Source organism: Lissotriton helveticus, chromosome 11 (assembly GCF_964261635.1).
Source record: "Lissotriton helveticus chromosome 11, aLisHel1.1, whole genome shotgun sequence".
Taxonomy (NCBI): Eukaryota; Metazoa; Chordata; class Amphibia; order Caudata; family Salamandridae; genus Lissotriton; species Lissotriton helveticus.
In genome coordinates this window covers 1,038,168,971-1,038,177,343 of record NC_136072.1, presented here as the reverse complement: position 1 = coordinate 1,038,177,343, position 8,373 = coordinate 1,038,168,971, and the positions used below count along the sequence as shown (strand labels likewise).

The 8,373-nt window shown below is 48.0% G+C and overlaps 1 protein-coding gene across 1 annotated transcript in view; it reads left to right on the top strand.

The window, feature by feature from the left end:
* Positions 1–2,291: 2,291 nt before the first annotated feature.
* CCDC63 (coiled-coil domain containing 63) overlaps positions 2,292–8,373 on the top strand; it is a 216,431-nt gene continuing 210,349 nt past the window's right edge. The window contains exon 1 of the mRNA XM_078666129.1: positions 2,292–2,633. The gene's annotated coding sequence lies outside the window, so the exon portion shown is untranslated. The remainder of the gene's footprint in view (positions 2,634–8,373) is intronic.

Sequence of the window (8,373 nt, the reverse complement as noted above, 5' to 3'; positions counted from 1 at the left end):
GTGCACCTACACTCTCAGAACCCAGCTAAGCCTCCAATCACTCATCGCCTTCATCTTTGCCAGTGATCGTGCTCAGTGCTCTGCTGCTTTTCATCTAGGTTCACACTAAAAAAAGACCTCATGCATACATACCTGAAAGCAGCATGTATGTGTTTGTTGATTGGTATGACTTATCGGAGACTGTGATATTCTAACCCCCCCAAAGGCCAGATCTCAGGAATTTTGCTCAGTTTTGTAACACGAACCCCAGATCCAACCACAATAAGCTCTATCTTAGCAGCATTGCCATGAGCCGATTTCATGCATCAACGTGTTGTGGTAACCAACCAAGAGAAAGTTGTAGAATCCAGCTAATTGGGATTCCTCACACTCCGTTTGAGTGACGCCCATCACGCTAGACTCAAACCTTTCCGAAACAAGAGGAATAGGGTGCTTTTGAGGATGAAGACCCCTGGTAGAAGGACACAAAAACACTGCAGGCGTGTGTGGGAAGATATATTTGAGGGAGATGAATTCCCAGAGATGAGTACCCAAAACCTGTTGCTGAATGGTTTTGCGCAAAGGGGCAGAGTTTTGCACTGTCAGTGCCCAAGGCTATGCCGAACCAGAATAGCGCTGGGAGGCCTGTGAGAGTGCTGCCAGGCCGCTGGGCTCTCAATCTAAACTTAACATGAGGTGACCAGCCAGCGGGTATTGTTTCCCAACAATACTTTTCCTCTCCCTTGGGAATCTCTATCAGGAGACGCCATTAGTCCCTCTGTTAATCCAGTCCTTTCTCTCTTCCAGAATTCCTTGACAGGATTTCAGAGGAATAATATTTTCACCAATCCAAGATGGACGCTACATGATTGAAGTCTTAAATCTTTTTCCTAATTCAATATGGACTCCTAGACATTTCCTGTTCCATTGGCCTATAAAAGAAGGGAAATTAGTTAATTCCTTGAGTTGCAGCGCTTTGTGCAGTCTTTTTTTTTTTTTTTTTTTTATATCCTCATTTTGCGATTTTTATGTTTTGTTTGGGAATCCCAGGGTTCAAGCCTCTCAATGAGTGTACCAGCACTGCCCCAAAACGCGAGTGTGCTAGGGGAGTTTCCCTTCCGATGATATTGCAGTGGACTCCCCCTTGGAACCAACACATACATAGCTTATCTGACTTTGTGCAGTCTTGTCTTGTTCCAGCGCTCCTGATTGAATGTCAGGTATTTCCCATTGTTTTGCTAGTTTTCATCCTTCTTCCTTCTGGGATGTGCTGCTCCCCCAGTTCTCTCCTGTTCCTCCATAGAATTCTTCTGGAAGGATTGCTTCTTCTCCAGCTGTGTCTCCGAACTCGTGCCCTGCTCAGCATCGGTCAGTATTCCAGTCCAGGACTTCTTTGTCTTTTCTGAGGTTGTGTTGCCTTCTGTTTTTTTCCACCATTCCATGCCTGTTCTGCGAAGCACCTTGTCCTTATGCGCTCCCTAGTGTCGGCAGTAAAATGGCTACTGGAAGGGGGTGGGGGTCGCCCATACCTCTGGCAGACTAAGACAGTGAAAACCTGGGCCACTGGATCAAGTCACAGCCAACGATTTTCCATCAGGCGTCAGCTTCATGACACAAAGACCCCACATATTTTAATTAGCATATTATTCTATAGTTTAAAATAAATGCAGTCAAAGCTGCTTGATGTACTTTACTTTTTATAATTGGCGCTGTCCAAGTAACAGATTTTCTCTGCAACTCAATTGTACATCCTTTGGGCAGAGACATTTAAAAATATGTCTGCAGATTTTCTCCAGTGAGACGTCAGTGAGACGTCACTCATCCCTCCGTTGTGACGTCACCGGCAGACATCCACTGTGTGTGCTCGCGGCCCAGGTTGCTTCATAAGTGCAGGCATTCTGTTCCGAACGCCCACAGTGCAGTGCATAGCAACGGGGAGCAGCATTCGAGGTCTCACCCAGAGAGGGGCCAAGCAGCCAGCATCCGAGGTCTCACCCAAGGAAGCGGCCAAGCAGCCAGCATCCGAGGTCTCACCCAGAGAGGGGCCAGGCAGCCAGCATCCGAGGTCTCACCCAAGGAAGCGGCCAAGCAGCCAGCATCCGAGGTCTCACCCCGAGAGACGGCCAAGCAGCCAGCATCCGAGGTCTCAGCCCGAGAGGCGGCCAAGCAGCCAGCATCCGAGGTCTCACCCCGAGAGGCGGCCAAGCAGCCAGCATCCGAGGTCTCACACAGAGAGGGGCCAAGCAGCCAGCATCCGAGGTCTCACCCAGGGAGGCGGCCAAGCAGCCAGCATCCGAGGTCTCACCCCGAGAGGCGGCCAAGCAGCCAGCATCCGAGGTCTCACACAGAGAGGGGCCAAGCAGCCAGCATCCGAGGTCTCACCCAGGGAGGCGGCCAAGCAGCCAGCATCCGAGGTCTCACCCAGGGAGGCGGCCAAGCAGCCAGCATCCGAGGTCTCACCCAGGGAGGAGCCAAGCAGCCAGCATCCGAGGTCTCACCCAAGGAGGCTGCCAAGCAGCCAGCATCCGAGGTCTCACCCAGGGAGGCGGCCAAGCAGCCAGCATCCGAGGTCTCACTCAGGGAGGGACCAAGCAGGAACTGGACGTGTCGATCCTGCGTCAGTTTCAGGCAACGGGACGAGTTCAGGACTGTTGGTAAGTTAATGACATTACAAGGGAAAGTGAGAGAGGAAAAGTCCGTATGAGTGGCCACTGGCACAGAGTCCATCTGGGCAAGATGGGCCACCACGCCAGGCATGTTAAGTCTCGAACCTGTTAGGTTTTGATGTCTGTCGCAGTTCCAATCCAGGCCAGACTTTTGGGCGATTCAAGTAAGATAAATGTATGTACAACAGCCACAAGATACATGTTTGTATAACAGGTAGAGGCTCAAATTTGATAACTTTATGTGCAAGGAATATAAAAGGAGGCCTAATGGCTCGCGCGATCGACCTCGCAGCTGGGGAACTGGGTTCGAAGCTCGACAGGGACGCTCAACATCCTGTGATTCTGGGAAAATAACGTAATCTCCCCGTATCTAACAAAATGAATGCGTTGGTCTGTAACACAACTATGCTCGTGTACACCACTTTATACCTTTGGGTCGAGTTCGAGCTGTATAAACAAAAAGGAAGAATTTATACACTGAATATTATCAATATAATATAGCATGGGCCTTATAAGAAGGAGTCAGGATTGGAAAAATCCCCTTCGAATATCGCGTTTTCTGTCTTCATCCTTGTTTCAGAGGAATATATGATTATACCACGATTTCAGTTACCACGCATGGCTTTACCACGCGAATTTTACCTCGCAAGTGGCTTTACCACGCTGGTATTTACAACGTAGCATTTTACTACGCGTTGCAACGTCTTACCTTCACGTCTTTCTCCACGAGCCCTTACTTCCATCCTCCTTTGAAACAAGCGTCAAAACACGTATACCAAAATAAAAAAAGGACTACTTTTTTGACGTACACGGCACGTCTTTGGGGGAGGCTCTTTCCTCTTTCTTTTAAATTTATGTTCGTTTTTTTGTTAAAGTAACCTGCTTGTTATTTTTGGGGGGGGAGACCCCCCCCAGCCCCCCTCCGAGCCCCCCCCCTCCCTCTGCCCCCCCATGCCCACGCAGATCGACTTGAAGGAATACCACGTCTCCCCCCTAGCCCGTGGTAAAGACGTCGTGGAAGGTACCCTGCGTGGAAGGCACCCTGCTTGGTAAGTGTCACGTGGTAAACGTGAGTAGTGGTAATGCCTTCGTGGTAAATGATGTTTCCCGTTTCAGAGGTGCTTCTGAGGTGGCGGGTCTGTCGGCGGAAAGTGCGCCATCTGTGTAGGAAGTGACGTTTATTACAGGTATGTGTATTTAGTATTACTCAAACACCTATCCATTCAAACGTTAAAAATGTAGTAATTGTGAAACATGCTACGACTGCAGAGGGCCAGAGGACACCCATGAGCCTCGTTCTACTCCAGTCCTGAACTCACTGTGACACATTTCATATTTCCCCAGACTAATTCACCACTAATCATTTTTTGGTTTTTGAGTAGCCTGCTACTTGCCTGAAAGTGCTTCAACACCTCATCAAGGGTAGCAAGTGCTATATATATTCCCTGTTCTAACCCTCCACTATCCTTCTCAATCCAAATAACAGACTAACATAGCCACTGCTCAAATTAATTTCTTATTTCACTATACTAATTCACCACTAATCCTTTATGGGTTCCGGAGTAGCGTGCTATTTCGAATCCTCATCAGCGATAGTAAGCGCTATATAATCGCAAATACAATACAATACATGTGAGCTCGTGTGTATCTGCAATAGCTACTTCTTTTTTTTATTTCAAAATATTTTATTGAAAATAAATTTCTTACATATACAAAACAAAACAGTTGTCTTACTTTGGGCAGCTCTTACAATGTGTGCTTTGGTACAGTGGAGCCAAAGAGAGAGAGAAGAAGAGAGAAGAGAGAGAGGCGGGGGGGGTGGGGGGTGTTGCGGTTTACTGCCTCAGGTAGGCGTCGAGGGCTTCCCACATGTCTTCTTTGGCTGTATGGTTTGCCGCCTTGTGTTTGGCGGTAATGTTGTCTGCCCCCCTAAGGAATGTCACCCAGTTAAACCAGCATTTGAAGGTGGCTTTGCTAGTGTCCTTCCAGTTCCTCAGGGTAGTTTTCACCGCTGCCGTCAGCAGAACGTCGATTAGTTCACGTTCCTCTTTGGACTGAAGCTGTGGTGCTAGGAAGGCAGTGGCAATACCCGCTAGGCCTCGTTGTGTCTGGCTTCCTGTGATCGTGTCTATGAGGTTGTATACTTTGTTCCAGAATGTTCTAACTTTGGGACATTCGTATACCATGTGGGCTAGGTCTCCCCTCGCTTTATGGCAGTTCCAGCAGGTGCTACTTCCGCTTGCTCCCACTGTTTCTTGTTTCGCTGGTGTCCAGTGTAGTCTGTGTAGTATCCAGTATTTTGTTTGTGCCAACTGCGGTGTTACTTTGTTTTTGGACGCCGATATCCATACTCTAGCCCTTTCCTCTTCGTTTAGCGGTCTTTGTATAATCTCCTCCCAGAAGGCTATTGTTTTGTTGTTTAGAGCTGTGGTGCGTGGTGTGATTAGTTTGTAGATCTGCGCTGTTTGGTGGCCTGTCTTGTTGAGGTTCTGTGCGTACTGTATGATGGTGGGTTTATGTTTGGAGAGGTTTGCCCTGGTGATTGCTGCTTTGATTCTTAGGAATTCATAGAATTCCTTGTTTGGTAGTCTGGTCATTTGCTACAGTGCCTTGTAGGTGAGTGGATTGTTTCCTACTTCTAGTTGTGCCAGCGTCGTAATTCCTCTGCTGTACCACTCTTTGCTATCTAGTGCCTTCCCTCCGTATGTGATTTTGGGGTTGTGCCATATTGACTCCCATTTGGTACCTCTGATGCTTACTTCCAGTTCCTTATCTACTCTCAGTAGTTCTGTTTTTGTGTTCCGGAGTATCGCATTTTTGACTTCTGGGTGTCTGTTTGCCATAAGCGCCATGATCGGGTCTGCACCCCCTAGAATGCCCCTTTCCAGGTCCATCCATACCGGCATGTACTCTGGTGTGGGGGCAACCCAGTGCAATCCCTGTTTGGCAAGGCATGCCGTTTGGAATGCCTTGTAGTTTGTGAGGTTCAGTCCACCCTGTTCTTTTTTAAGTCTAAGTTTTGCTAGGCTGATTCTCGGCTTCCCCCCCCCCCCATAGGAACGTATTGATAGCTTTGTCTATGTGTTTGTGGAAATCCGTTGTTAGAGTAAGTGGCAGCATGGACAGCAAGTAGTTTAGCATAGGGGTGATCATCATCTTGATTGTCTCAATTCTCCCCCACCAGCTAATACATTTGGGGCCCCATGTTTCTAGCTTGGTCTTAATCTTTTTCAACATCCCTTCCTCGTTGTGGTCTAAGGTTGATCTAAGGTCTCTCCCGAAGAGGCGGCCAAGATATTTTAGGGGTTTTGTTTGCCACGCCAGTCCGGACGTTCCTAGGACTGTTCTGGTGGTATGGTAGTTCATCGGTTTGCATTCGGATTTCTGCCTGTTAAGTTTGTACCCTGAGACTTGTGCGTACTCCTCTATTGTTTGTACGAGCGCTTCTATTGACTCTTGTGGGTTGCTTGTGGTGATCAGGATGTCATCCGCGTATGCTGCTAGCTTGAAGGCTTGAACCTCCACTTGCACACCTGTGATCCGCGGGTTTGACCTGATCATGTGGAGGAGTGGCTCTAGTGCCAGCAGGAATAGTCCTGGTGATAGAGGGCACCCTTGTCTTGTCCCTCTGCCTAGGGTGAATGTTTCTGATGTGGCCGCATTGACCACCACTCAGGCCCGGGGGTTTTTGTACAGAGACATGATCATGCCTCTGTATCTCTCCCCAAGTCCGAATTTGCGCATGCATTGGTCTAGGAAAGGCCAAGTGACTCTATCGAAGGCCTTTTCTGCGTCTAGCGCGATCATAACGGCCTTCTCCGTACTGTTTGCAGTGCGGTTTATTAAGTGGCAGAGCAGTCTGGTGTTGTCTTGTGATAGTCTGTTTTTCAGATAGCCCACTTGCGTTTTGTTTATGAGAGAGGGAAGATATGCATTTAGTCTCGCAGCCATTACTTTTGCATATATTTTACAGTCCACGTTTATTAAGGAGATTGGCCTGTAGTTTTGTGGGAACTGAGGGTCTTTCCCTTCTTTGGGGATGACAATAATGTTTGCCTTCGCCATTGAGTCTGTCGTATTCCCCTTTTCCGCACATGTCTGGAAGACTCTGACCAGTGTGTCTTTGAGCAGCGGTTGGAACTGTTTGTAAAATGTTGCCGTGAAGCCGTCTGGCCCTGGGGCTTTGTTGGCTTTTAGCGAGTCTATGGCATTCCTACTTCTGTTCTGGTTATGTCTTGGTCTAGCGCCTCTCTTTGATCGTTGCTTAGTTTAGGTAGGTCTAGTGTCTCTAGCAGGCTTGCTCCCCCGTCTGCCTCCAGTGATGTGTCGGCAGTGTATAGTTCCTTATAGAACCTCCTGAAAGTTTCGAGGATTTGTTTGTTCGCCGTGTGCGTTTTGTTGTCTATGTCTGTGATTGCTGCAACTGAGTGCTGCCTCTGTTTGGCTTTTAGGTATCCTGCAAGTGCCCTTCCTGCTTTGTTTGCTGAGCATAAGTTTATGGATTTGTATTTGTTGATCCATGTGGAGGCTCTCTTGCTTAGTATTCTGTTGAGTTCATACTTTTTCTTTGTGAGTGTCGTAAGTGTGTTCCTGTCCGTTAAATTTAAAGTGTGGTTCCCTTCTAGTTCTTTTATCTGATCCTCTAGCTCTCTAATTTTTTTGTTCCTGCCTCTGTTCATTCTTGCCTTAATGCTTAGGAGTTTCCCTCTTATTGTGGCTTTTAGTGCTTCCCACAGTGTCATGACTTCTGTGTCTTCTGTGTCACTGAATTGGAGATATTCTTTGATCGCCTCTTCTATTTCGGTGATGTTAGCGGGGTGTTCTAGTATGTCGCTGTTGAGGCGCCAGCTTCTGCTTGGAGTCTCGTTGTGTTTCCCGCTTATGGAGAGGGAGATTTGGGCGTGGTCTGAAATTGCTATGGGTCCTATTTCGATTGTGTCCGTCAGGTGTGTGTGTGTGTTTGACATGAGTATATAGTCTATTCTGCTATATGAGTTGTGGGGGTTCGAGTAGAACGTGTATTCTCTAGCGCTGGGGTGTTGTAGTCTCCATGGGTCTGTTAACGCCAGTTTGGTACATAAGTTTTTAAGTGTGTTCTGTTCTTGTATGGCATGGCTGGGTCTGTGTGGGTGTCTATCTATGGCGTTGTCCATCGCCTGGTTCATGTCTCCCGCTGTGATAAGTAGTTCACCCACTGGGATTTTGCTGAGCTCGCTTTCTACCTCCTTCCATACCTTTTTGTCCGCTGCATTCGGCTCGTAGATGTTTGCTATGTGTATGGTTTCCCCGCCTCTTTTGATGCATGTGAGTAGTCTCCTCCCTTTTGTGTCTGCTACGTTGTCGTGGACCCTGCACTTTGCTTTCTTGCTGATAATGGTGATCACCCCTCCTTTTTTATTAACGGCTGGAGAGCATACGATCTCACTTATCCAGTTTGCCTTGAGCCTGTTTGCGTCCTCTATGGATACTCTGGTTTATTGGAGGATGTATACATCTGCTTTGAGTCTGTTTAGGTAATCTAATGTCTTCCGTCGCTTGACGGGGTGCTTTAGGCCTTTGACGTTTAGTGAAACGATCTTGATGTCTGCGGCTATCTGTGCTAGGGCCTGAGTGTCTGGTGTGGTCATGGTGCCTTCGTTATCTCGCTGCTAGCTGTGCTGGTTACTATATTGTACCTCTGTATCTGGTGTCTCACCGCCTCCCGCCACCAGTCTTTGCCCCCCCGGGG